The following is a 22,110-nucleotide window of genomic DNA, read 5'->3' on the forward strand; positions in this document are numbered from 1 at the left end:
TTCCTGTCAGCTGGGAAAAGGGATGGGAAGCCAAATTCGTACACTGGTGATTAATTCTGGAAGCTCACAAGAAGAAAGACATTGTGAATGCTGCTGGAAAACTCTGAAATTGCAGCAGAACAGGCAGAGTATACACATTATGCCCAGGTTGTATAGGGCAAGTCTTGTCTTTCTGCACCCTGGAACGGCTCTGAGCAGAGATCCACTCAGACCAGCTCCTGATGGTAGACATTCCAGCAAGGCCAGCCTGAGCTGAGTGCAGTGCGGGTGTTGAGGGAGGCGGCAGGGCTCAGTCAGCAGCAGGTCTCATCCTGTGCCTGTGCTTATTGCCTTTGGTTTTGCAGGTGATGTTTTCCTTGGAAGCCACAACTGCTTTGGGCACTTTGAGGATGGGCATGGCATTTAAGGATTAGCCCGTTTTGTTCCTACCATTTCTTTCTCCACTGGTCTCTTGCTTATTCTCATATATACATACATACAATCATTTTGTCTCCAAAGCATAATTGCCTATTGCCCTGCCTGTTGCAAATGGGCTGCTCCATTGACCATTGTGCACTTTACAGTGTTTGCTGAATACTCAAGGTCAGGAAATAAAGCTCTTGTGGGAGTCAGGCTAGCCTCTCAGCTACAAGAGAGAACAAAACCTTGTGCTTGCCTAGCAATCCAGAGCTTGTAGCTGCCAAGCAGCTCTTGAGCTTTGGTTAAAAATAAAGAAGGAGGATTCTAGGGTTCACCTCTCCAGGCGATGGCTGGGAACAAGCTGCTGCTGCCCCTGAGTGTGACTGAGCTGCACTGCGCGAGGCACCAATATCTTTTTGCTCTCCTCATTTCTGGAATAGTCATCATGGGAGCTTCTATTTCTCCTAAGTTTTGTCTTTTTATGATGTTGCTGATGGTCACTACCTCCTAAATACATATTCTGAACGTGACAGAAAGCGCATGGGAGCGGTTTCTGGTTACATGCTGTGGTTTTGTGCTTTTGAGTCTTTCTGAATTCATAGCATCCTCTCTGGTGCTGCTAATGACAAGCAAGAGCAAGTTACTGTGTTCAGCATCAGCCATTTACCTTTTCCTGAGCAAACTCCAGGTACATGTGTAGGCTGATCTCAGGTTGACCTCTGGCACCAGCGCTGTGCTGTGAGCGATGGCAGGGCAGGGAGAGCCTATTGCTTGGCTAGACCCTTCTCCTTCCCCTTCCCTACGTGCCTCTGACGGATTGTAAATGAGAGTAAAAAATTTGGCAAAGCATAATTAATAATACTGAGCAGATCTGCAGTTTGGGAGTCCTGGCTCCCTGTCACCTCCCCACATCGCTGCGCAGCCCCGTGCATTTCTCTGGACACCTGTCAGATCAGTGCTGAAAACATTGCCTCAAACTTTACATTTAATCAGGCATTCAATGGAGATGCTGCAGAGTTTGGGTATAAAGATTTACATAGAAGATGGCCTCTGGTGGAAGTTAATTGGCCCTGTGTTACCTCTGCAGAAAACCCCCACTGTAAAATAGCAGTTTGCAAAAGAACAGCATTGAATCAAAGAACTGTAAAAAGAAATTGCGCTGTCTGCGAGGATTGTGAAACTTTGTTCCCAGACAGTATAACTTCTCGTTTGACCTGTACGTATCCCACAGTCAAACATGAAGGGCTTTGGACTCTAATACCAGCTGTGGGAATGTGATCCCTTGGCTAGTTTGCAGCTGTTCAGCACTCTCTCAAGATACGCTGGAATTTCTAAGTTCAATTGAACAAGGCAGTGAAAATAAGTGTGAAGGGTTTTAATATCGATCTATGGAGATCATGATGTTCATAGGCAAATAAACACTTTTGTGTTATGTTTTCTTGCACTAAGGGTGCAGTATAGCATACTTTTCTTTTGAGCTGAGGAAAACTGTAGTGAGAAAGAACAGAAGGCAAGTCCCCATGGCAGCACGGCGTGCGTTTGCGCACACACGTCTGTCAAGCTTCTGCAAATGGTTGCAGACGCTCTGAAAACAAAGTGGTTGTTGAGCTGCACGCACGGGAGAGTTCCTACAGTCATACACATGCAGCCTATGGAAAGCAATGGATGCTTGGGTGCCTACCTGCGCGACCTGGTGTAGGGAACCTGTTTTGGCAGGGGGTTGGACTTGATGATCTCTAGAGGTCCCTTCCAACCCCTAAAATTCTGTGATTCTATGGAAGCAATGGGCCCTCAAAGCTTGGGCTGCGCAATCCATACAGCCTCACACCTGGAAGTGTGTTTTCTGATCCCCTCTCCTCCGTGCTTTAGGCTGTTGGGTAATGAGGGTCATTCAGCCACATTAGGGCCCTGTTCGTCCCATTTCCTTGTGCTTAAGCAGTCAGCAGCTACTGGAACTGCACAGCCCATCTCTGCACTGATTCAATCATGATGCTTATTTCTCCACCTCTTTTTAAAACTGTGTAAAAGTAAACCTGCTGGGGCTGTGCATTAGTTTTCTTTTCAGTCCATAAGCGGTTCCTTTCCCAAGAAGCCCAGCACTTCGCTGCTCTTGGCTCACGTAGGCAGTACAAAGCAGAACTGTAGGAGATTCTGTAGAGAATCTGCCATCTTTAATGATTTTCTAGTTCTTTCCTCATGTAAGAGGTCTGTCCAAAGAGCAGTGGTCACAGAGGCGTGTTTCTCCAGGGGTCTGTGAATAGTAATTCCTCTTCTTAGCACTCTGATCTGGTATCTCCTCCTCTGTGTCATGAATCCAGCATGTTTAGCATACTACATGTTCTGTCTGAATTGAATTGGTATTTCTGCAGCTGTATCATGTGATCACCAACATTAAAATGGTTGTTCCAGGATTAATAGTTCTTTCTCTGCTTTTTGGACTGTAGCTTCCTTTTGCAGGAGGGGCAGGAAATCACATCCTGTGCTTTACACTCACAACCTTGGCTTTTACCCAGAAGAGAGCAGGATTTAGTGCTCTGATGCTGTATCTTGCTCAGATTGTTCAGAGTGACGGGAGATGAGCTGTCATGCAGGAGGGTGGGGGTCCCCATGGCCCTGGGAGCAGTGGTGTTCTGACCGAGCCTTGCTGATTTCAGGCTCACTGGTTTTCAGAGCAGGGCTGGTACTTCCTAAATAAGAGTGTGGAGTGTAGCCAGTTTGTCCACATCCGGGGGCATGGCAGTCCCGGGGCCCCATCCAGGCAGAAGGATGTGGGTGGGGGGATGCTGCCCATCTGCCTGCTGTGCCCACGCTCAGCTCCCAGCAGACACTCGTGCAGGGTTTCTGGGTGGGCTGATCCACCGGCAGTGGGGCTGCCTGTCAGACTGGGCTACAGATACATCAGCATCCTTCTGACACCAAGCCTGACATGTTCATGTCTCTTTGGCCACCAAAGCTGAAACAGAGCTGAAGAGGCTCCTCTTGTTTATTGCTCAAGAGACTGCAGGCATTTCTTCACTCTTACCATTGCTGCTTGTCACTTAGCAAGGCCCTGCAGGCTCTCCTGGGCAAGCTTTGGACACAAACTCTCCCGCCATGCAGCCTGTGATGTTTGCACAGCACAGCCCTGCCCTTCCATGTGGCTACTCCCAGCTGTAGTTCTCTGTTTCTCAGAACCCGCTGCTGACATGAGCAGAGGGCTGTATGGGTCAGTGGAGCAGCAGGAAGCCAAGCCTTGCCCCCAGTGCTTTGGCCACTGAGTGGACCTGTGCAACCTCAGAGGATGAATTCAAAAGTCTTTGCTGGTTTTCCAGATCTAAATCTCTTTGACTCCTGGATTTTGACCATGGACAGCCCCACTGCAGCACAGCTGCCAAACACTGCCTTTGCCACCGGCTGCATTGGATGTGGCCCTTCAGCTGTTTCCTTGGAAGCAGGACGGCTGCAAAGATGAGAAACGTGAAAACCAAAGAACGTGGTGAGATCATGTAAGGAACTGCAGCACAGAGCTGTTTGCCCTCTGCAAAACAGAGTGGGGCAAGCAGTGCTACAAGCGGGTGGCATTTGGATGCTGGTGTGCACTCTTAGATTAACCTGATGAAATGCAACAGGGTAGAGAGGAAATGAAAGAGTTTGTACAAACTGTAGGGGCAACATATGGCAGATTGGAGATGGGGAGACCTTGGAGAGCAGTTCGTGGCCACAAAGATACTCAGCCTGTTTTACAGCACAGCTGCTCTGAACAAAAGAGTCTGTCTGGATCGCTCTCGTGTTAGCTAATGCTGGTGACAGGAAGTTTGGAAAATGTCTGAAATATTGCTCGTTAAATGGGCAAATGCAGCACTCAGGTTTGAAACACACAGATCAAATGTGTTGGTCATAACGGTCATAGTTATGAGATGTGTCAACAATTTAACAGAGTGGGTGCGAAAGCAGGAAACAAAACAGTGAGACCTGAAGAGCGAAGCAAGCAATGTATTGCTGCTTAGGGTTGTGCACTTCTCTTGCAAGAGAAATCTGTCCAGCTTGTGTAAAGAAATTAAATGGACAGAGCAGAGGGGGCATGTGGATGAGCTGCCCAAATGGAGCTCTGAGTGCCCCAGTTTGGGTTTCTGCAGAGTCAATGAAAATATCTTTTTTTCTGAAGCTAAGTTTGCAGCTGCAAACAGCAGATGGTTACTGTGAGTCTCATGAGCAGGGAACACCCTGACTTTGGTGATCAACAGATCTAATGAGTGAACGTGGTTCAGAACTGATGGTGCAAGACTTGTCAATAGATCATGTGAAAGTGTAACCTGGGAAATAATATGGAGAGTTGTTCTGATGAATGGCTCTGCAGGTACACAAGCAGGGATCGGTAGGATTTCTGTGTTTATAGATTTAGGCTGGATTTGCAGAGGGACATGAAGGAATACCGTCAATCAGGCAAATATTTTCAATAATGATAGTGAGTTTATTATTCTTGCTTGGCACCCATAAAATAACTGCGGATGGGAGGAATATTGGAGTCCGGGTTATGCAGCAACTGCTGCTGCTTTGAGTGCGGGGAGCAGCCCTGCTGTATGGGGGGCAGTGAACTTCTGAAACTGGTGTACAAAGGAAAATAGTTTTGATGGGCTCTTTGTGACAGGTGTACGGGAAGTTCGCTGCCTAGAGTTGGTCCTGCCCTACACAGCAGCATGGTTAAGTCCCTTTGGACACCAGACAAAAGCCTGTTTCCTGTTCATGAAGTAAGGGATGATTCCGCTTCCAACTGCATAGTAAGAGCGGAGCTTTCTGTGCAGTTGCTGTCACGTTGCTGCCTGTGTGTTTCTGCAATGCACGGCGATTCCGAGCGCTCATTCTGTGGGTGTGGAGGCAGCAGCTCCTTCAGCAGCACTGCTGAAATTTCGGCTCCGTGCGACCCATTTTTTTCAGAAGCTGCTCGTACAGCAACGCCCACCGCTGTGACTGCGACGCCTGGGAAGGACTCCGGCTCAGAAAAATTACCCGCGTGTAATGAGCGAGGACTGCCTTAGCCGGGCTGGCTTTGATCTTTGCTCAAGAACTGGCTCGGGATAATAACGGGCTGACATAAAATACAAATGGCCACTTTACGAGACAAAGATGATTGCATGTGTAGAGCTTTGGGTACTGTGCAATTCATTTCTTTTCACAGACACGCAGCTAATACCTAAGAGCCATTTGCAAGATATTTCTGATCTACATAGTGGCCCCACCTTTCCTGCAGCTGCCACTGGAAAGCCAGGTTGGCTGGGGGCTAACAGTGAATGCAATGAATAATACATGATCTGCAATCTGGGCTCCCTTCGCCGCGCTGTTTGCAGGCTGCATCTTTTTTTCTGGCTTAAGCAATCGTTGTTTTAATGGCTGTGCTGGAATGTGGTTGTGTTCCTCCTGCGGTAACGGTGGGCTGTTGGAAATGCTCTTTGTTGCTCATCCTCGTGCAGGATGGTGGTGCGACAGAAATACGCGAAGGAAACGAACTTGATAGAGGAGGGAGCTGTGTTTCTTGGTTTTTTTTTGTTTTTTTGTTTGTTTGTTTTTTAAACCCTTTTGGCTTTTTGCTCTCTCGGTTTCATAGCTCTCCGGGAGCCCGTCACAGTCCGTACCGTTCCGTTTGGGCTGTGAGTTTGCCATCTAGCGGCTGCTGTGTTTGTCAGGGAGGTCCGGCCGGCCCGCAGCCTCGGGGCTGTGCTGTGCTGCGTGGGATGGGGCTGCGCTGGGCTGTGCTCCATTCCGAGCATCATCCTGCCATGGAGTGTGTGCCCTTCAGTGGGAGCAGGGAGGAGCAGATGGGCAAAAAGCAGGTAGAAGTCTGGTGAGAAAGCGCTGCTGTAGCTTCCTGTGCCTCCTTCTCCTCACAGGTTTTACAGAAGCAGACTTGGTTGTGTTTGCTGTGCCAGGTACCAGGAGAAATGATGTGCTGCTCCATGCATGCCTGCTCTGCGCCTTTCTCCTCCATGATCACATGTATGAATCAAAGCTTGCATACGGGTGGTGATCGAGCCCCAAAGGCTTATCACTTACCAAGCAACTGTCTGCAATTATTTGCTTGTCCTCAGTAGCCAGCTTAGTTACGTACTGATATCTCATGTTTATCTCCCCATGTTATAATGAAAAGGAAGAGATAAAAGCCCCATTTCTGCTTGAAGTGCCAAATTAGCTAAAGATGGTGACACTGCTACTGTTCTCTCATGTGCTCAAATAAAGACTCACACCGTTGCTCCTTATAGGCAGGGGTAGCTTGTTACCTGGGACAAGGCTGCCTGTACTGCATGAACTGTAAGCCAGAAGCATGTGAAATATTTTCTAGGCAGTTAAAATAGTGGAGGTGCTGCCTTGCCATATCAGATGTCACACCAGGAGTGAACGTGAAGGAAGCATTTATTCCAGTGTATCTGTAGTGGAGACTAAAGCAATCACCAAAGTCAAGGGTTGACTTTCAGGAGGCACTTCCTGAAGCATTTGTAAAACCTCCTGAAAGAGTCAGTGCCATCCTCTGATCTGAGGCTGCATGAGAGCGAGTTGAGCAGTACCTCTGGATGTGGTGATGTTGGGCAGGAGCAGCTCTTGGCAAGAGCAGCAAATGTGCACGGGTGGCACTCAGCCACCTCAGCATCTCCTGGGAGGAGGTGGGGCCAGGCCCTCCCTCCTGCTTTTCAGTAGCCACTGTGCTTTAGAGGGTGAGAAAAGAGTCAGCCAAGGCCCTGAACCTCCATTTAACCCATTGTGCTGGACAGTGGGAGGGTGCTTCAGGTGCCCCCCAAGTCTCTGTCATGGGTGGCTGCCTGAGAGCTGTTTGTAGGTGGAGGGGGAACTCGCTGATCTGCAGTGCACAGCAGGATATAGGTTTTTGGCAATATAGTATATGCCTGTTCTTTTTAGTAGCAACATTAAGGCAAATATCCTTGAGACAGTAACTTGGACCATGTGCTTCCCTTTCCTTACGTTCCTCTGTAGCAAGAAGAAACAGCTGTTGAAATATTTTTAGTTATAATCTGGTGGAAATGAAAAAAAAAACACGTGCCTGTGCCTGTGCTTCACTGTCTTTATGGCTGTGCCTACAGCCAGACCACCAGCACTGGGAGCCCATTGCCCAGGTGCAGGGATGGTACCCAGGCACCTCTGGCTCACAGGCAGCAGTAGGGGTGGCTCAGGAGGAGCTGCCTGCAGCTTCCAGGGCAGCAGGGACATGGCCTGTGAGCACCTATATGTGCTGCTCTCCTGCCCGGCCACTGCAGCTCTGCAGAGCCCCAGTGTGCCTTCTGCTTGCACAGGTTTTTAGTTAGTTTTTAGGGTCCAGCTGCAAATCAGAGTTTATAACCTCCGGGGATTTTTTATTTTTTTTTTTTGTATGTATGTGTGTTAAATTGTTGTTAAATGATGTCCGCAGAAACTCTGAGCAGACCACAGCATTCTGATGGAAGCCAGGGTTTGAATCAAAACCACCTCATTTCCCCCCAAACCCCACATCTCTTTAGGCTTGCCTGGATCCCATTAGAAACGTGTTAATCAGAGAAGAATGACACGTCTCTGCTCTGAGGTATGTGTAAATTTGGTGTGACATTGAAGGAGACCCCACGCTCTGTGCTATAGTGGGATGCCTGCACTTGCTGCTGCCAGCACGTGGCCATCTGAGTCCCTCTTTAACTCCAGCACTGACTATGTCCTCCTCCCATGGCTCCCATGGTTTCCTTGTCCTGAAGCTGTCCTGGTAGCAGGCATTAAGTTTCTTATGGTTGGCTTCATGGTATGAAAGCAATAGTTGAGTTTTCCCTCCTAACAGAAGGAGTAACTTTTTATTTTTCCCCCAGCAAGAGGACGAGTGATGAAGGAAAGAAGTCTTCTGTGTGTTACGGTCACACAGCGAGGGCTGTTTTGTATAGAAGGCATCAGCAGGTGGTACAATTGCGTGCAGTATCCACGACATTTCCTTATGGATATAAGAGAACTGTCAGCCTGCAGAGGAGTTGGCTCTGCACAGCCTGGGGAGGTCGAGGTCAGAGCTCTCCTTGGCCACATTCCCAGGGCAGGGCTTCTGGGACCCCGGCACCCAGGGCAGCCTGCAATGACGGGAAGAGGCTCGCGGGTGTCCTGTGGGTATGTGACTAAGCGCTATGGTATTTGGTGGGGCTTTACTTCCAGATGTTGAGAGAAACGGAGTTTGGTGCAATTGAACCTCTCATTTTAGAAAATATATTTCTAATCTTCGTGGTTGCATGAGAACTTTTTAAAACATGAAATGAATGCAGCCTGCTGGCTTCGAGACCAGAAAGTCAAGGAGAAGGAATGGAGTCTCTCTGCACTGTGTTGGGGAGCACTGCAGTTTGTCAGGATGGTGGGAGGGCGGTGGGGGCTGCGTGCTGCCCTGCTGGGCTCAGGGCACAGCGCTCACCCCTGACAAGAGCCTGATGTCTGAGTACAGCCCCGATGCTGCGGCAGCCGCAGCCCTTGGAGAACCTCTCTGGGGTGCAGTGCTGCAGTGGCCATTTAAGATGTACTTTCTGGATTCATCAACTTGTGTTTTAATTCTTGGTGCTCACAGCTTTAACTTCTAAAACTCTGCTACTTTATAATCTCCACCTCTGAGATCCCTATTATCCCCATTGTGCAATTACTGTGGATCAGAGTTGAATTTATTTTTACCCTCTTGTTTTTCCCTTCTCTGCAATGCCTCTGGGAGTGAATTCTGGGAAGAATCTGCTTTGGTTTTAAGCTGTGTGGTGCCGCCTCCTCTCCTATTATCACTCCCTGCTTTGAATGGCCCCATTGTGCTGTCCTGCCGGCACTTTGCTTGGCTTGAAAGGTGGGGAAGAAGTTGCTCCATCCCGTGGCTTTCTCCCTTTGCTCAGCAGTGCTCTCCTGCCTGGGCTGCACCTGGCTGCACAAGCAGGGTAGGTGGAGCAGCCACGGGGAGGATTTGTGGCATCGCTGCTGCCAGTACATTGCACATGGGATTTCTTTCAGGACTGTTCTCTTGTGAAACTGTTGGCTTCTGCCACTGGTTGAAGAAGGACACGAAAAACATTCTGGTGTTGCAAAAAAAAAAAAAAAAAGTTGTAAAGTAGAATTATTTTTGTGTAGCTACTTTCTGACTGCGTCAAACCCTCTCCATTGTGCATTTCTCAGGTTTTATTGAGTCCCAGTCAGTTTCTTTCAGCTCTGTCTCATTTTTCTTCAAAGTTGTCCAAACTCAGCTCTGCGATATTTGCGTTGCTGTCCTTTCTGCAGACCCTTATCTGCATTTTAAACCTGGTGAGAGATTACCAGCCCCACACTGGAGGTGTCCATGGCTGCTGTACACCCGGCTGCTGCCCCATGCAGTCTGTGCTCAGGCTGACAGCACAAGGCAGCTGCTCTCCCATGCTCCCAGGAGCTCAGCCCTTTTCTAGGCTTCCTGTTGTTTCCCAAAGGAAGTAAAATCCCCCTGGCCCAACTGCCTTTTCCTCTTTCCCTCCCCTTCTTGCCCAGCTCTCAGCAATGCTGCTTGGTCCTTTCTTTGGCTGCCGGTGGCCCATGGGCACACTGTTAGCAGCGCGGAGCTGCGGGGTTTTAGTGCAGCGCAGTGTGTTCACCTCTGATGAATATTTCGGATCCCAACGTGAGCACCTGGTTAATGAGCTGTGCTTCCAGCTCTCACTGCAGAAGTGTTGCAAACGTAATGGGGACAATATTTGCTTAAAATTTGTTTTGAACATTTATGGCATTTTTTTTTTTCTTAGTTTGCTCAGTTGTTTTTTTTCCCCCTGCATCTTATTTATTTTGGACTGTGAAACTATTCTAGTTATTTCCCCCCCCCTTTTTTTTTTTTTTGTTTTGAATAAATTTCCCTTTGCTGTTCTGCAGACAGAATGACATTGCGGGCTGTCATTTTTACCTCCTGGACATATTGTATTATTAATGCATTTTAAAACTTCTTTTCGTCAGTTCTATGATTAGAAAAGCTTGGATTTTGAGTCTACAGCCTCCCTTCAGAAACAGGGTGTTAATTGCTTGTGACCGATGTGCACAGTGTGGAAATGGAGCATGGGGTTGGCTGGGGAGTTCCCAGCACGCGCTGGTGCACGAACCCGGCCCTGCTCAGCACTGCCCGTTTCTTCCTGGACTCCTGGTGAAGGTTTCCCCCCTCCTGCCCCGAGGCACCGCTGCTGTCAGCCAAGGCTGTGCCCCGCACCCATGGCTCTCACAGAGCAGTTCTCAGCCTGGCCCATGTGATGGGTGAATCCAGGTCAGAGAGCATGGTCCCTTCACATCTGCTTGGTGCTTGCTGCTGACATTTTCATTCAGCCTGTCGGTACTGGGCAGCGATGGAGGTCTATGAAGGGGGGACAGAAACATCTTTCTGCTGGGGAGGACAATGGCAGGACCTCCCAGTAACTGCAGCTGTGTCGGGGCTCTGAATACAACAGGCCACTCTTGGCAGTGCTACTGAGGTCTGGCTCTTGGAAGGCAGCACTGTGATTCAGCTGTCACTCAGCTCTCAGCAAAGGGAGCTTTGAAAAGGCGCCTCTGCTGCTCTCCTGGAGTAGCAAATATTTCCTAGGCCTCTGCTGCTGAATGGGAGAGATTGCCATTGTCCTCCGTCCCCTCTCAGGCTTGCTGGGCTTGCTATAAATGGGCCTTTTGCAAGGGAACAATAAGCTCAGCGAAGGGTCCAGGTTGCACATGTCTGAGCAGTGAGAACACTCGAGCATTTTTTCATTGGCTCCCAAGATGTGAAAAGCTGGGCAGCGAGAGCAGGTTTATTTTCCAGCCACAGCTGTGGGTTTGTTTTCTCTCTCAGGTTGCGCTGCTCTGGGTGTACATCTGCGCGTTTCAGCTCATTTCCTAGAAAATGTCTTCACCTCAACGTTTCCTTTGGCCTCAGAAAGCCGTTTCCTCCTCTGTTAGAGCTGTGTGATGTGTTTGCAGTGGAACCGCAGCCAGGTGGGACCGCCTGCTTTCACATCTCTGCTGTGACAAACTTGGGCTCGGCTTTGGTAGAGTAGCCCCAAAGTCACATCGCTTTGTGGCTTTGTGGAAAGCCACATGCACCTCTCTGATTCAAACCCGACTAAAAAGCCACGCATGGCTCGGGCTGAGGCTCACAGTGATTCTGGGGTTAATTTGGGTTGAAGATGATGTTCCTCAGCAATCTGTATAGAGGCAAAAGGTAAAATTTTCTGCCTGAACCACTGTGGCTGCAGAACATCGTCTGTTTTTCCCTCAGACCTTGACATGAAACTTCCAGCATCACAGAATTAGATGCTGCATTTCGTGTATGACTGATATTATTCCTGCTCTCCTCCAGAAAATGAGCCATAGTGATCTTTGGGTCACTTTTAAACACAGGTGTAAGTTATTAAACCCCACCCTGATCCCAAGTGTAGAATAATGTATTCATTTCCTCCACCCCTAACCTGTAACTCACTTTTTAGGGGGTCTTTCAGCAGTGATCTGTGTAGAAATGATGCAAGACCAAATATCAGTATTCGGGGACTTGGAACCTTCTTGCTCCTCTGAGTGCAGCTGACATCGTTTGCTTTGTTTTTCTGACACTGCATGGATAGGGAAGAGGTCAGTGCTCAATGCGTGTGCTCTCCTCTTACATACACCTACAAATTAATGTTGGCTTTTATTTAAAAATGCTATCAGAAAAACGCTATTGGAAAAGTCAGTTCTTTGTTCTTTTCAGTTATCCAGTGGTCTGATTTTCCTCCTGTGCTGGTGTTACTCTGCTGTAGTTTGCATCAGATCTCTTCCTGATTTAGGCCTGAGTGAAAGGAGAACCAGCCGCGGCCGCGCTGCAGGTCCAGGAGCTCTGTGCTGTGGCTCGTCTCCAAATGCCAGTGAGGAAAATCTCTTTGGAAGTTTCTGCCTTGCTCATCCCATTTACTGAAGCCAAATTTCAAGAAGCTAATCGGGCAGAGAGTGCAAAGGATGAAACGTTAGAAATCAAATTAATGAAGCTGAATCACCAATTTGTGACCTAGAAGACTATTAGGAGTGGTCAGAATTAATTAACTCCTCTTTGCAATGCTTCAGAGGAAGGCAGCTAGCCAGGCGTGGGGACCCGAAGGACACCAATGGGATCTGACTACCTGAAGCTGCACAGAAATGCTGCGTGCTGCTCCTGGGCCCCAGATGAACTCCAGGGGTGGCCGGGAAGCTCAGTCAGGAGGAGCAGAATGGAGAGCTGCCATCGTCCCTTCCTGTGTCCTGCTGCTTCATGCTTATTCAGGGGCATGCAGAGAAGCTGCGAAAGGGCTGTGCGTGCAGTCCTGCCATCTAGCACAAGAGAAGCCAGCTCCCAGTGGGCAGAGTGGATGTGCTGCATTGTGGCTGTGCATCCTGGAGCTGGGTGTCATCATCAGCCCTGGGCAGCAATGGGATGGGGACATCAGCACACACAGGACACCCTCCTGTGGTCCCAGGGGGCTGGCAGCCACCAGCAGAGGTACAGGGATGGTGCCACAGTGCCCTGCTGATATGCTGCTGGTTCAATCAAAACTAGGACTGAGCCCTGAACTCTTCCAGGGAAAGACGATCCACGGATCAAGCTGTGGCTTCTTTACTTTCAAAGATGGGAGTTTTAGGCAGCTCCAGCTGATCATTGCCAAAATAAATAGGTTGTTTGCAGTACTCAGCGATATGAAGTCAGCTGATCATTTGAAGTGAACGTGAGAGGCAATACCCAACTGAGTAATTCAGGAGAATTTTAAAGATGAGTATTTTCCTCACTGATCTTTCTGGGGCAAATATGGAAGGAAGAAGATACCACCTTACTTTTTTTTTCACTAACCAGAACTGCAGTGTTTCTTCTTGAGTTGATAAACTCCTTTGTGTGCTAAACAGCCCATGGGAGAAAGAGTGGAAGGAAAGATTGGTGGAGACGTGGCTCTGGGTACTTGAATAATGCATTGTTCAGTAAATTGACTGTCCGACCTGGAAATAGTGCACTGTGTGTGATCAACATTGACATTGCAGCTGGACAGCTTACAGAGAAGCATTTTGGAATTAATTTGATGATTATGAAAATGTCTTAGATCCTTTGCTGAAGGCTAAATAAACACAATTAAAATATTCTTAGTTTTCACTGTGCTTTGTTCAGTTCATTAAGTGTAACTAGAGCTTCGAGTTATCTGCATTTAGTTTTTCAAAAAATTGGAGGGTATTTTTAGAGCAATGTAAAGCTTATTGCTAATTACACCTGGGGGGAAATCTCATTAGGTATTCATTTGCTTTCAGAGTTTAAAACAATTCTAATGAGCTGCATTAGTTGTGATAACACTGACTGACTCTCCCTTGTCTGCTCCCCCTGGCCTGTCTGGAGCAGACAAAGCTGCTCTGGGGCCGGCAGCTCTGTGAATGTGACCTTGGTGCTCTTTAGGTGGGGGAAGCGCAGCTCCGAGGCCGAGCAGAGGGTTGGGAGCAGAGGCTTCTGTCCCAGCAATGTGGGCTTGGCCAGACCCTGAGAGGTGGCCACGCAAGCATCTGTGTCCAGGCTGGGCCAGGTGGGTGCAGCTGGGGCTGTGCAGCACTTGGGCTCGGAGGAATTCACAGGACCCTGCAGGAGCAGCTGCTGCCGCTGGACATCTCTGCTGCTCGCAGTCCCTGCAGTGTGGTTTGTCAGCCGATGTGTCTGCCTGGAACAGTGCTGTGGGCACAGACCAGAGCGGTTCTCAGCCCTCTGATCTCTGGCTCCCAGAAGAACTGCTGTTATTCCACTGTCTGGAGGTCGGAAAGGCTTCTGGGGAAGAGCTGCCGCTGCCCTGGATGACCTGCAGCCAGGGCTGCAATGCTGTTGAAGCTGAAATGAAGAGCTGGCCTGCCTTACTGAGTGTGAAGAGTGCTGAAGCAGGGCAGATAGAGCAGAACCATTTTCATTTCTCCTTACACTGATACATTTTGGATGAATTGAGAAGCTGAGAGGAATTCAGTCTTTGTGCCAAATGTATAATTTATTGGGGGCTGAGATCTTCATCCCTCCCCAGCAGTGTCTCACACACAAGAACTTCTGCCCGGTATAAGTTTTGATCTTGCTCCTTTCTGTTGTACAAATCTTTGTCCAGGGCAGTTTGGATAAATGGAGGATAAAAATTACAACTGCTCCACACAATTTACTGTAACTAGCCCATGCAATCATTTGAATGTGTTTAAGTCAGCTCTTTCTAATCATGCAAAGCAACGTGGTGGCCTGGGAAAATACCTGTTTATAAGGCTATGTAAGCAACATAAGATATTCATCTCCTCATCTGGCATGCAAGGAGGGAAGCTGTTTGCTCACACATATCTCTATAAATGGCATAGCAGGAAGGTGACTGTGAGCTGAGACACTCCTCTGGAGACCAAGGAGACTCAATGTGGATGTAAAGTGGCACTTTGAGACAGGTTTACTGCTGCTTCCAGGCAGAGGCTATGAATTGAGCGGCAAGATAATGGTGTAGGAGTGATCACACACAGAGCAGGATATATGGGATTCTTTGGTAATTGGGGACATTTTGGCATTGGAGCTGAGCAGGATGAGAACAGGCTGGAGGAGTCTGCATGTCAGCAGGAAGGAAAGGGCTGGCAGCAAAGATGGAAGCTAATTTTGTTTTAATCTATTGGTTGTGGAGTAGAGAAGCGTAAAGAGGCAAGTAGAAATGTCAGGCTCAGATACTGGCAGAGAGAATGCACCCGAGTCGCCTGGACCAAAGTTGTAAGTAGAAAGGTGGAAACCAGACTTTATTCCTCAAAGGAAAAGAGAGCACAGAAAACGAAGCTTTCAGGGAGCGCAGGTATGAAGTGGATGGTTGGTACCAAACCCCCTACTCTATGGCTCTCTTATTAAAGAGGTTAAAGGAACTGTGGGTCTAAATTGGAAAGGTTTTCACAGGCACTTCACAGAGCTGAAGTGTTTTGCAGGAGATTCCTCAAAGGTGGAAGGCGGACAGCCTCCCACCATTATTTAAGGAACGACCCAGATGTGCACCAGGGTCTTGCAGGGAAGTTCGTTTCTCTTTAGGTGAAGACAAGTCTTAGAAAATGTTTTAATAGATGAAAAGTGGCCTGTTGAGAAACGCACAGCTTGACCAAAGATAGCCAGTGTGGTTTCCGGAAAGGACCTTTTCTGCCTCGCTAACTTTTGGAAATTTCTTTTTTTAGAACATACACTCCTGTCAGCATAGACAAGAGGCTAAGCAGCAGTCAGGAGAGGCTTGGATCTTCAGACAGTGTTTGACAGGGTCCCACGTCGGAGGTTAATGTCTAAAGGTGGGGAGTTGGAAAGGGGAAGAATTGGCTTACTGATTGAAAATTGGCCAGAGGACAGGAGCAAAGTGGGGAAAGGAGGCATAAATAGAAGCCTTTCAAGATGAAAGACAAGTTAATAAAGGAGCATGTACTGTAGGAGACTGCACTGGCGGATCCTGGTCTTTCTGATAGTTAGAGTGTATGAAAGACCTGGCTGAGGACATAGAAAGCAAGATTTCCTACTTTGCAGATCACATCAGATTCAGAAGGAAGTGGTGAATAATGAAGAATTCCAATACAGGCAAATTGGAGACCAACTTCTAGGCTCTAATAAGATGGCAAACGTAGATCCAGACAGAATAATGCATTTTACAGCAAGATATTTGGTTACTGGTATCTGACTCCCCTCTAAGCAGTCTGGGATGGTCGTTGCTTTTAGTACATCCCAATGGGCTGAATTTCTTGCCAAGTTGCTGGAAGAGCCTCACAGAGGGTGCACAAATGTACATGGTAAATTTCATTCTCATTTTGAGTTGAGAGGAAAACAACCAGAGATGTCTCAAAGGACAAAAGCATCTGGATGGAAAAGGGCAGAATGCAGAACTGAATGAACTGGCTTAGAAGAAATGCACAAGGAACCGTTCCTTCCATATTCAATCCAAAGTTCAGAATAGTTCAGTGTAGTTGGAGAACAAACCAAGCCCACATACATAGAAAAGTCCACCTGATCCTTGTATTTCTGCCTCAAAATTGAAGAGATGTCTTCTCAGGATGTCCTGCCCCTGCAGTGGTGAACAACTATAGCCAAGACGAGACCTATTAGCATTAGAATGGCCGTTTCCCAAGCATGCGGCTCATCTGGGAAGGCAATTCATGTGTCTGTATGTTACCTGAGGGAGCCTGGCTGACTGTGAGGCAGCACATCTGTCCGCTGGTCTATCAAAGATCGATGGCGTTTTCCACTGTCTCAGAATGAATACTCTAGTGGTGGAAGGAAGAGGTATCTGTGCTAGTGCTTAAGTGGTATTTCTCTGTCACCCTTCAGATTTCAATTAACCCTAACAAGAAGAGCAGCCTTGGGAGCAAAGTACTGCAGTGGGAGAAGCCGTTCTCGGACGGGTCAGGTCGCAGTGGTGCTTCTGCCCCGTTTGCCCACAGCAGGGTTCCCAGTCCCGAGCCTCATCCTGCTCGGAAATCTGCTGACATCAGCTGGATGAAAGCACGTATCTGTGGGTTGAGGAGTAGTTTAACTGTCTGAGTATGGCATAGAAGCAGACCTTGAGATGCTTCTGTGCTTCTTCCAAATTGTCTGTTTTGAAAGCTAGACAGACTCTGAGTGTTTCACTTCAGTAGTGAAAACAGCCTTACCTTTCCCCAGGTCTATTCCTCAGTGATTTATTTCTTCTCCTCCAGCTAGGCTTGTGCAAATTCCTTTGGTTATTTTTGGGGTACTAATTAAGTGTGCAGTAGAAATTATACAACTGGTAATGAGCAAAAGCTCAGATACAGTCATATACCAACCAAACCTTGGCAAAATGTAATGAGCTCAGCATTTGATACTTTCTTATTCTGCACCTGATTTTTTTTCTTGTCTGAGAAAAAAATTCCCCCTCTAATGAGTTCTTTGAACCTAAATCAAATAACATTTTCAATGGAGATGGGTAATGAAATATTAGTCAGACCCATTGCAATGGGCAGATCTGTCACCGCTTTGTAGGATCTTAAAAGGAACTCAGAGGTAATGGCAGGATGGCTCTTGCTGCAGATCCTCCAGGCCAGCCCTATGGGTTGTGCAGGGATGTCATGGAGAGCTCTGCCTTTCAATCTCAGCACGCTGGGAAAACGAGTTGCCGCTTTGCTGAAAGTGATGGGATTGAGACAAGAAAAGCCTCTTTTGCTTTGGGATCAAACCAGGAGATTCTCTGTGCCAAGAGGGAACCTGGAATAAGTTTTAAGTCTTGCAGGAATGCCAAGGGAACTAAATATGTGTGCTTGGCCTCATGGCAACAACAAGGGAGCTTATAAAGCAAACAGTTGTGAGCTACTGAGCTCGTTGTTCACCAGGGAGAGGAGTGGTTTGCTGGAGCTCTAGTTTCCATTTTAGCATCGCACAACAGCCTCATCTATTAGGATGGTGTACTCTTATGTCTCTGATGCTGCAGCAGTGCTGAATCGCTTCCCCAGACACTAACTTTTTAGTTTCTCAGCAGCAAGGTTGTTTGGAAAACAAAATATTGGTCCCCCAAGAAACTCTGATATTTTAGATTATTTTTTTTTTTGTCCTAAATTGTAATAAAAATCAAAATGTTGAAATGTTACATTGGACAGAACATCTGAAATATTTCAGCTGGGACAAAGCCCGCAAAATATCATTATCAAAACATTATATTTCTCTAATACAGAAGCATCTCAGAGCAATAATTTCAATGTGTCAGGGATGATATATAATATTAAGGTATGTGGGGATATAGACTTCAGAATGTAGGAACAATTTGTTTGGAAATGTTCCTATTTCAAGCTTTGTTGAGCCGCTTTGTTCCCAGGGAACTCTTCTGTTCTCGACGAAACAGCATTTTCTGTTTTTTTTTGACATGTGGACAAAATAATTCTGAGCAGCAGAGCTGCAGCGGCAGCAGCAAGGACGGGCACAACTCTTGTCACCCAATTTATTTAATGTTTGGCTTTGCTTAAGCCACAGTCCTGGAAGTCTCTCACACTTGAGCTACCTTTGGCCTTATCTCTCTGAGTTATTACAGCATGATTTGGAAACTGGATCCAGGCTCTGACCCGTCACCCATGTCAGAGGAGTTGCTTTTGAACTGGGCAGTAGCAGGAATGGGATCAGTAGCTGTTTCAGCCACTGGCTCTCTCTGTAGACGTGTGATTCCCACATGTCCATGTATTACTTCATCTCCCAGTGCCCACCGAGGCACCCTTTCTGAATGCCTGTTCTGTTGTAACTTGAGGCAGCCTGGTGACACATCACTGTGTGCCTGGCAGCAGATTTTCCCCATCTGCCACTGCCCCCAGCAGCTCAGCATAAAGGCAGTAGGGACTGAGACTTCACATCACCCACAGCAGCAACAAGATAACAGAATTTGTGTATTTTCAAAATCTTTCTAGCAAATTCCTTCACAGGCACAGTCAGAGGCTCTGCTGTGCAGGCTCTTCAACCAGGGATTTGTGTGTGTGCTCAGCAGACGACCTCTTCCTTTTATCTCTGATAGGATTTGCATGGGAAAAAACAAAATGAAATTGGCACTTGGAGGTGGCAGGAGGTGATGGACACACAGACAGTCAGGGATGCCCAGGTAGCCCTGGCTGTGGCTGCGGTGCAGGGGAAGAGTGCCCCAGGATCAGCACCACAGGCAGTGCAGACTGCACTCCTGTGATGGGGCTGTGGGGTTCCCAGTGCTGTTCCTCAACTGGTACCACCCAGTGAGCCTGCACTGTGCTGGGAATGGCTTGGGGTACATAAATGTGCTGCTGCTAATTTGCTCTTGCCGAGCAGTTCCCCTGGGTTTAGATCACTGCTGCAGAAGGAGCTATTCCCTGAGGGTTAGAGGAGCACCAAAGCACCCTTGGAGAAGGTGCTCTGTCTCTGCTCTGCCTCCTTGCTTGGTCAGGGATCCTGGTGTAGGTTAATCCCTGAGTTGGGCAGCCTCACCGCTTGTCTTTTATTGCCTGGTGACCATTCTGCAGGCCAGAATGATGAGGGCTCACCAAGGAGCCCAAGCTGCCTGGCCTCTGCAACAGGATCTGCCCGTTGCTCGGGCAGCCTCAGGGCCTTTGCTGTCTTTCTAAACACTCTCCTTCTCTCCGGTAGAGCAGCCTTATTACAGCAATAAAAATAACAAGGTCCCTGCAGACCTCTTTATAAAGAACAATTTAGAGCCAGGAGTACGTGTGAGGATCGGGATGAAAATAGGCTATCACAGTGCTAATGTGATATACAGGTGTGATTCGGGCATTATATTGGTGCAGGGAAGCTGTGTGCCATGGGAAGGCCTGGACTCAGGATGGGGCTTGGGAGGGGGACAGGAGCCATGGGTTCAGCACCCACTGGGGTGACATGACAGGTGTGAAGTGGTTCTGCTGGCTTTAGTGAATCCAAATATCAAATGTCAAATCAATCCAAGAGCAACCTCTGTGTTTAGATATGTTAGACTGGAATAGCAAAAACAAAATGCACGTCCCTGTTCATTGCAGAGGAGTTGGAATGATGACCTTTAAAGGTCCCTTCCAACTCTAAAGGATTCTGTAGTTCTATGATTCTGCGATTCCATGTTATCCATTCACATCCATGGCCATTTCCAAGTGCTTCTCATGACCTCCACCAACAGCTGATGGGCTGAAGAGAGGCATACAAAGCAAAGGTAGCAATGCAAAGCCCCCATATGTCACCTCCTTCCTCAGATGCTGCTGTGTCTGCACCTCTGGTCTCTGGCACTGGAAACCCACAAAACCATGCAGAGACCACAGGCACAAAGCAAAGGCAAATTGGTTGCTGAGCTTGCCCAGGGAGTAAAAAGGTTAAGTGTCTTGTGAGGGTATTAAGAAAAGGTAAAGCTTTTGCATGTGATTTGGGGAAAGAGGAAGGAATGGAGTTGTGTCCCTAATGGAAGAAGCATTTGTGAATGGAAAACCTACTGTTGGAACTGGTGTTTTCTTCCAAAGAACAAAAATTCCATACTGGAGTGCACAGTGAAAGTCTACTCAGCTGCAGCAGGGGCGAGACCAGCCGTGCCACAGACAGAAGGCAAGCAGCCGGCAGGCAAGGGAAGGATCTTTTCCCATCTCCTGCTTCAGTTCAAATGGAGGGTAAATAGGAAACAAGCCAGGATTCCTGAGGAGGCTTTCAGGCACATACATTGCGTGCATGTGTCAGGAGGGAAGCATTTGGAAGGCAGGCTTGCGTTAATGGCACATGCACAGTGCCATCTATTTTTTTTCAAAGTAAACTCACAGAACTGCATACATTGAGAGATATGAGAGCATAGCAGCTACTGACATCAGCGAGACAGGGCAGATGGAATTATAAAGTCATTTATAAAAATTGGGGTATTAATCATGGCCACATTTTCTCCCTCCTGCTCTTCCCGTGCTTTTTTCTGAGGAGGGGATGTGTCCCCCTGGTCACACAGTGCCTCTGAGTTCCTGCTGTTTTCTGACCCCTTCCTGCAGGGCAGTTGCCCTCTGGTAGCCGTGTGTGGGAGCCCTGACCAGGGGGCTCTTCTGCTGACTTCCACTGAGGTGTGCTAGATTCCAGGCTTTGCTCTGTGCAAGTCAGGAGAGCAGCGGCTCTGCAGCTGCAGGAACTCGGCTGCCCAGCGGTGTTACTTCCTGTGTGACATCTGCCTGCTGCTAGCTCTAAATAGAGCAAGATGGAGATCCTGGAAAACCCAGAATGGCTTTACTTGGAAACCTCATTAAACGGAAAAGAAATCACTTTTGTTCTAACCACACTTTGCGATAACTGTAGCAGGTTGGACTGTTCACTTCCTGCAGCTATTACCACTAGCAGCAGCTTTGCTAAGCTATGAAGTTTGTCATTCTGCGCCTCTATTTTCAGTCTGTACCAGGAACTGTGAATGTTTCTGTGCGCTGTAACTTTCATACCCAGTTGTTTCAAAGCAACTCCTGCTGCAGTGCTGCAGCTGCATGGACGTGTGAAAGGGATGAGTGCATGTTGCTTATATTTGTAATGTGCAATGTGAAATCACTATCCAAACTAAGAAATTCATAGATAAGGCTGCACAGTGGGAGTACTTGGCTATATGTGCACAAGGAGCAGCTGTGTTGGTTCAGGGCTCAGCTGTGGCATCAGCCTCTGCCACCTGCCCAGGGAGCAGTGTGGGGTTGGGAAGGCAGGGTGCTGCAGCCCCACTTGCTGCCAAGTACCGGTCAGCTGGGCACAGGGCAAAGGAGCCCTCAGTCTGGCTCTGCAGGCCTCCATTTCATCCTCGTGTTTCTGCCTTGGCTCGTTCCTTGGCTCCCTCGGCAGGATCTTGGCAGCAGCACAGTGCCCGGTGTGCTTGGAGGCCCAGCTCCTGCTCTGTGGCTCAAGTATTGCTAAATGAGTGATGCAACCGACCTGGGAGCCCAGGTCTCTCCTGCATATTAAGTTACTGCTGCCTCTTCAATATGTTTTTCTGTGCTACAGACAAGCCCTTGTAGCCTTTCTTTCTGCTTCAGTAAGGATTAACTGCCCCGTGCTGGAACACTTGGGTTGGTCCCAAGGAAACTTAAGGACCCTCGGGGAAATGTTTCAAAAATACAGAGCAGCGTCTCTGTGCTGTCTTCCACAGAGCTCCCTTCTGCTGACCAGTGGATGTGCACTGACAGCAGTCCCTGCACAGCCCCTGCCCAGCAGCACCTCGATGCTCCGGCGGCTGTCAAGCTCTGCTCTGCTCCTGCCTGGGAGGGCGGCCGGCTGTGAGCCCTGCTGGCAGCTCCTCCTCACGTCGTGCGAGGCTTGCGAGCACGAGATTGCTATAA

The sequence above is a fragment of the Coturnix japonica genome, chromosome 17, assembly GCF_001577835.2.
Source record: "Coturnix japonica isolate 7356 chromosome 17, Coturnix japonica 2.1, whole genome shotgun sequence".
Lineage (NCBI taxonomy): Eukaryota > Metazoa > Chordata > Aves > Galliformes > Phasianidae > Coturnix > Coturnix japonica.